Below are 6,000 nucleotides of genomic sequence, written 5' to 3'. Positions count from 1 at the left end.
AATTTTTTGGGTGCACGCGAAGGTGCTTGAATATAGTAGCGGGAAAAAATAAATTTAATAAATTTATTCCTTTCAATCAGAGCAATAATAGAGTTCTATATATCATTACTTTATTTAATTTTATTAATAAATAAAAATTTTTTTGATTCAAAGTATTAAATTAAAAAAAAGGTATATATATGTAATCGAATGTGATTACACCTGACTAATTGTCAGACCAGTGACCATACACTGTAAAATATTACGGTGTAAAAATTAGATCCGGAGGACTTTACACGGTCGTGTAGTGTAAAATATCGGTGTAAAACTTCTCTCGGTGTAAATTTTCCATCCGTGTAATCATAACCCGGTGTAATCTACTTCTTTTACACCGTTCCATGTTACTCGGTGTATTTTTGTTGAGTGATCATATACATTTATTTCAATTATACATATACATATATACATAGAGGAGGGGGGGGGGCAAAATGGGTCCCCTAAAATTTTGAAGATGAAAAGTATTTGGGTGGGGAGAGGGGCGAAATAGGCCACTGAGCCAAAAAGGGCCACTGAGGCAAAATGCCCCCCCCCCCCCATAATTTTGAAGATGAAATGCGTTTGGGTGGGGGGCGGGGCAAAATGAGACATTGAGGCAAAAAGGACCACTGAGGTAAAATGGGCCACTGAGGCAAAATGGGCCCTACAAAATTTTGAAGACGAAATGTGTTTGGGTGGGGGGATGGGCAAAAATGGACATTGAGGCAAAAAGGGCTATTGAGGCAAAATGGTCCCCTAAAAATTTTAGCATGAAAAGTTTTTGGGGAAGGGGGGTAAAATGTGCTGACGGGCTTTAAAAACTGCATGCGCAGTTTATTTGAAACATTATATGTTATGGCGCGAAACATAAAACAAGCGAGAAACATACATTGAGTTTTGTTGGGGGCCCATTTTACCCAACTTTTCAGGATTTTTTAATTTTGATAGACACAGCAAATTAACACCGAAAACTCAGCCGAAGAAAAAAAAGTGAAATAAGCTGAAAAACTCACATTATCAAAACTTTCTGAGGGGGGCCCATTTGCCCCACATTTTACGATTTTTTATTTTTAATAGACAGAACAAATTAAGGTCAAATACTTGGCAATGGAGTAAAAAAAAAGTAAAACAAGTAAAAAAAAAAGTAAAACAAGTAAAAAAAAATCGGTCTGTCAGTTGACCCTGCGGGCCAGCCCCAAAACTTCCCGCTGTTTCCGAGCTCGCTGAGCTCGAAAACATTATTGTGAATATATTTTCGAGCTCTTCGAGCTCGCAATTACTTTTGTATGCCATTGTTTTGTAAAAAACCATTTTTTAGCATTTCTTTCTTTCACGATATCTCGCGAACGAATTAACCGATTTTGATGGTTGAGGTGGCAATCGACGCGTTTTATCAAGTTCTAAAGCTGGTCGAATTTTGAAATTGATTTATTCAGCCGTTTTTGAGAAATTTCAAAAAAACCAAGGAAAAAATTTTTTTTGAATTCTTTCGTCAACGGTTTCTCTTGAACGAATGAACCGATTTCGATGGTTGAGGTGGCATTCGACGCGGCTTATAGAGTTTTAGAGCTGATTAGATTTTGGAATAAATCCATCGAGCAAATTAAAAGTTATCCAAATAAAACATTTTCGAAAAAATTTTATTTTTGAAATATCTCTGAACGCACCCTACCGATTAAGTTCAAATTTATACGGCCTCAAGACATTAACAAGCCGCGTCGAATGACACCTCAACGATCAAAATCGGTTCATCCGTTCAAGAGTTATGAATATTTACATACATACATACGTACGTACGTACGTACGTACGTACGTACACACATACATACACTCGGACATCATCGTGAAATTAGTCAGGATAGCTTCCTAGGACCTCGAAACGTCGACATCTGATGGAAATTCGATTTTCGTAAATCGGACCGAAACCAATAACTTCCCGAATTTTTGAAAATTTACAATTTTCTTAGCGGGAAGTTAAAAAACTGAGGATTTGAAAACTTTTTTCCTAAGGGGCCCATTTTGCCCCTCCTCTTCCCCTATATATATAATTCAAAGTCTTCCGGCCCATTTTACCCCCCGCCCCTAAAATTTTCATGCTAAAAATTTTTGGGGGACCATTTTGCCTCAGTGACCCATTTTGCCCCTCCCCACGCCCCGAATACTTCTCATGTTAATAATTTTTTGGGGACCAGTTTGCCTCAGTAGCTCATTTTACCTCAGTGTTCCATTTTGCCCCTACCCACGCTCCAAACACTTTTCATGTTAATAATTTTTGGGGGACCATTGAGCCTCAGTGACTCATTTTTCCCCTCCCCACGCCCCGAATACTTCTCATGTTAATAATTTTTGAGGGACCATAGAGCCTCAGTGACTCATTTTTCCCCTCCCCACGCCCCGAATACTTCTCATGTTAATAATTTTTTGGGGACCAATTTGCCTCTCTGGCCCACTTTACCTCAGTGTCCCATTTTGCCCCTCCCCACGCTCTAAACACTTTTCGTGTTAATAATTTTTGGGGGACCATTTTGCCTCAATGTCTCATTTTGCCCCGCCCCCCACCCAAACGCATTTCATCTTCAAAACTATGGGGGGGGGGCCCATTTTGCCTCAGTGGCCCTTTTTGGCTCAGTGGCCTATTTCGCCCCTCTCCCCACCCAAATACTTTTCATCTTCAAAATTTTAGGGGACCCATTTTGCCCCCCCCCCCCCTCCTCTATGTATATATGTATATGTATAATTGAAATAAATGTATATGATCACTCAACAAAAATACACCGAGTAACATGGAACGGTGTAAAAGAAGTAGATTACACCGGGTTATGATTACACGGATGGAAAATTTACACCGAGAGAAGTTTTACACCGATATTTTACACTACACGACCGTGTAAAGTCCTCCGGGTCTAATTTTTACACCGTAATATTTTACAGTGTATGGTCACTGGTCTGACAATTAGTCAGGTGTAATCACATTCGATTACATATATATACCTTTTTTTTAATTTAATACTTTGAATCAAAAAAATTTTTATTTATTAATAAAATTAAATAAAGTAATGATATATAGAACTCTATTATTGCTCTGATTGAAAGGAATAAATTTATTAAATTTATTTTTTCCCACTACTATATTCAAGCACCTTCGCGTGCACCCAAAAAATTATACAGACCTGATGTTTACATCTGTCAAAATAAAAAGTTACTAAATGGCGAATATTGTGTTGAAATTTATTAAAGAAACTACGCTCGACTGGGTATTTATAATTACTGTAAGTAATTTTTTTAATATTCTACGAGTTTATAAAATTGCTTGTACGAAGCCCTTTTTTTGATAAATATTATAATTTTTTTTTAATTACTTATAGAAAATAAATGTGATATTGACAGGTCAAGGTCAATGAATATATTATTTTTCAATCTCGGGTTTTAGATTTTTGTAGTATTAGCTAATGATTTTAAAAAAATATATAAATTTTTTCATGCATTTAAAAATTCACATATGTTGCATTTTATTACTTTAAATAATTTTAATTTAATTTTAAAGTTTTGCAGCTCTAGTACTTTTTTTAGAGCGGCTGGCGGCCACCAGGCAGCGCCACATTTTTTGGAAAAAAGTGGGGGGCACCCTCGAAGAATGGCCTTAACGGTGTGATGAAGTTGTTGACCCTCAAATTCTAACCTACTACGAACGAGGTTATCTTTTTTATTACATATCTATAAAATGTAAAAATAACTATATTTATAGTTTTATTAAATTATTTTTATAATACAGGTATAAATTAACATTAAATATTTGTTTTTATAAATAAAAGATCATATTTAGATCTTGAAAGTATGTTTTTGGAGTGATAAAATGGAGGAAAAAAAAATAAACCAGAGTAGTTTTAACAAATGATTTTAATTTTTTCATTTATTGTTTTATAGCATGACTAATTATTTATATTTTAAATATTAAAAAAAAATATGTATTTGTTATAAAAAATTTTTTACCAGTCACACTTAAAAAACTTTTGACTTTGCTTACAGCACTTAGAAATTTTTATGAAAATGGGACTTAGAAAAAAATTTTTGGTGTAAACTTAGTGTATACTCAGTGTATATACGCCGCGTATACACCGTGTATACTTAGTAGATAGCGATCCGCTAGGGATTTGATCGATAGAATTGAATTTTGGATTTCTTTCGATTTTGGCAATCATCAATAAACAAATTAAGTAATTTATTATTATTTGACTTAACTACAATGTCCTTGTTAAATACGAGATATTCGAATAATGAAAAAAATAAATAAATAATTAAGAATTAAAAAATTAAAAAAACTTTTTTCTCTCGATTTTGGATATTGCCGGTGGAAAAATCATATTAATTCTTGTTATTGGACCCAAAAGGAAGGTCTCTGAGAAATTAGAGCGAAATCGGCGGGGGGACTTAATCGGAAGAATAGTATAATTTGTAATTGCAAATTGTCATAAAACAACAAAAAATTTGAAAATCATTCCACTGAAACTGATGTCAATTTTTTTTCCAATTGATGTTCTTTAACTAGTAATAAAATACCATCAACTAAATTGAAAGTTTTGATCAAATACCTTTCAAAATGATTGGAAATCGATTATTTCTCGACTGTATTTCACTTATTGGATTCTCAAATACTAGACTCCACATTTCTGCTGAATAGATACATTAATAATCACTTAATTTTAAAGTTGAAAACAACTTGATAACTGCAGTTTGCCTTTGCTTGAAATCTATTATTTGAAATTGAAAACGAATTGACAAAAAAAAAAAAAAAAAAGAAAAGGAGAAATTTGGTTTACTTTCCAATAATGTGTCCAGTACATTACATCTCAATGGTATTACACTCGTTGTCATTAATGCCTGGCCCCCTGCATGGCTAAGATTCTATAGCCTGGGGGACCAGGCATTAATGACAACGAGTGTACATTTCAATGGTAGACAAAAAGTTGATTTACAGAAGTTGACAGCTATATGTCGTCAAATATAATTTAATAGATTTTTGCTTCGGAATTTAAAAATTACGTATGCTCAAAGCATATTGCTTGATTTTAACGGAAAATTAATAAGTAAGCGTTGCTAATAGGATAGTTGTTGTTATTATGAAAGCACTTAGCGGCAGTTTATTGCCGTCAAGTTTTGTTCGCATTTGATATAGATAATAAATAACATAAAATTGTGTTATTATTAATGAAGATAAATTTATTATCGAAATTATTTTGATTAAACTTTTAATAGATAATTAATTACAACCTAGAAAATTAAAAATTAAATTGTCAATTATTGTAATAAATGTAGTGACGCGGGAATGAGAAAACACCGTAAAATTTAAGTTATCTGAGTATTAATTTATGAATACTAAAATTAAGTATTAGAAAATAAAATGATACCTTTACTACACTGTTAGAAGTATTTATTTGAGCCAAATAAGATTTATTAATAGTTAATAAATGATTTATTAAATGAGATTTATTGGCACATTGACATCTCTACCGTAAAAATCTCTACCTCTAATGTAACTCTACCAAGAACAAGTCTACCCTAACTTTTTTACCATTCGCAGATTATACCATATGAAAATCCTACCAAAATATTACTATATCAAATATTATTTATACCAAATTTTTTCTTTATCATGAAATATCCCTACAATTTAGTAACTTTACCATTTGAAAACACTGCCACAACCACCTCTGTTATGAAAATCTGGTTCATTTTCATCTCTACCGTAAAAATCTCTACCTCAAATGTAACTCTACCAAGAACAAGTCTACCCTAACTTTTTTACCATTTGACAATTATACCATTTAAAAATCCTACCAAAATATTACTATAATAATTATTTTTTATACCAAATTTTTTCTTTACCACGAAACATCCCTTCAATTTTGTAACTTTACCATTTGAAAACTCCACCACAACCATCTCAGCCATGAAAATCTGACCCAAATCTATGTATACCTGAAATAT

General features: G+C 33.0%; 1 long non-coding RNA gene across 1 annotated transcript; it reads left to right on the top strand.

Moving 5' to 3' along the window:
* Positions 1-3,190: 3,190 nt before the first annotated feature.
* On the top strand, positions 3,191-3,894 carry LOC130673245 (uncharacterized). Its single transcript, XR_008990858.1, has 3 exons — positions 3,191-3,284; positions 3,560-3,708; positions 3,788-3,894. It is a non-coding gene; the product is annotated as an uncharacterized LOC130673245 (long non-coding RNA).
* The last annotated feature ends 2,106 nt before the right edge of the window (positions 3,895-6,000 follow it).

This window comes from Microplitis mediator, chromosome 8 (genome assembly GCF_029852145.1).
Source record: "Microplitis mediator isolate UGA2020A chromosome 8, iyMicMedi2.1, whole genome shotgun sequence".
Classification (NCBI taxonomy): Eukaryota; Metazoa; Arthropoda; class Insecta; order Hymenoptera; family Braconidae; genus Microplitis; species Microplitis mediator.
The sequence above is the reverse complement of the archived record's forward strand: the minus strand, read 5'-3'. Positions and strand labels throughout refer to the sequence as shown.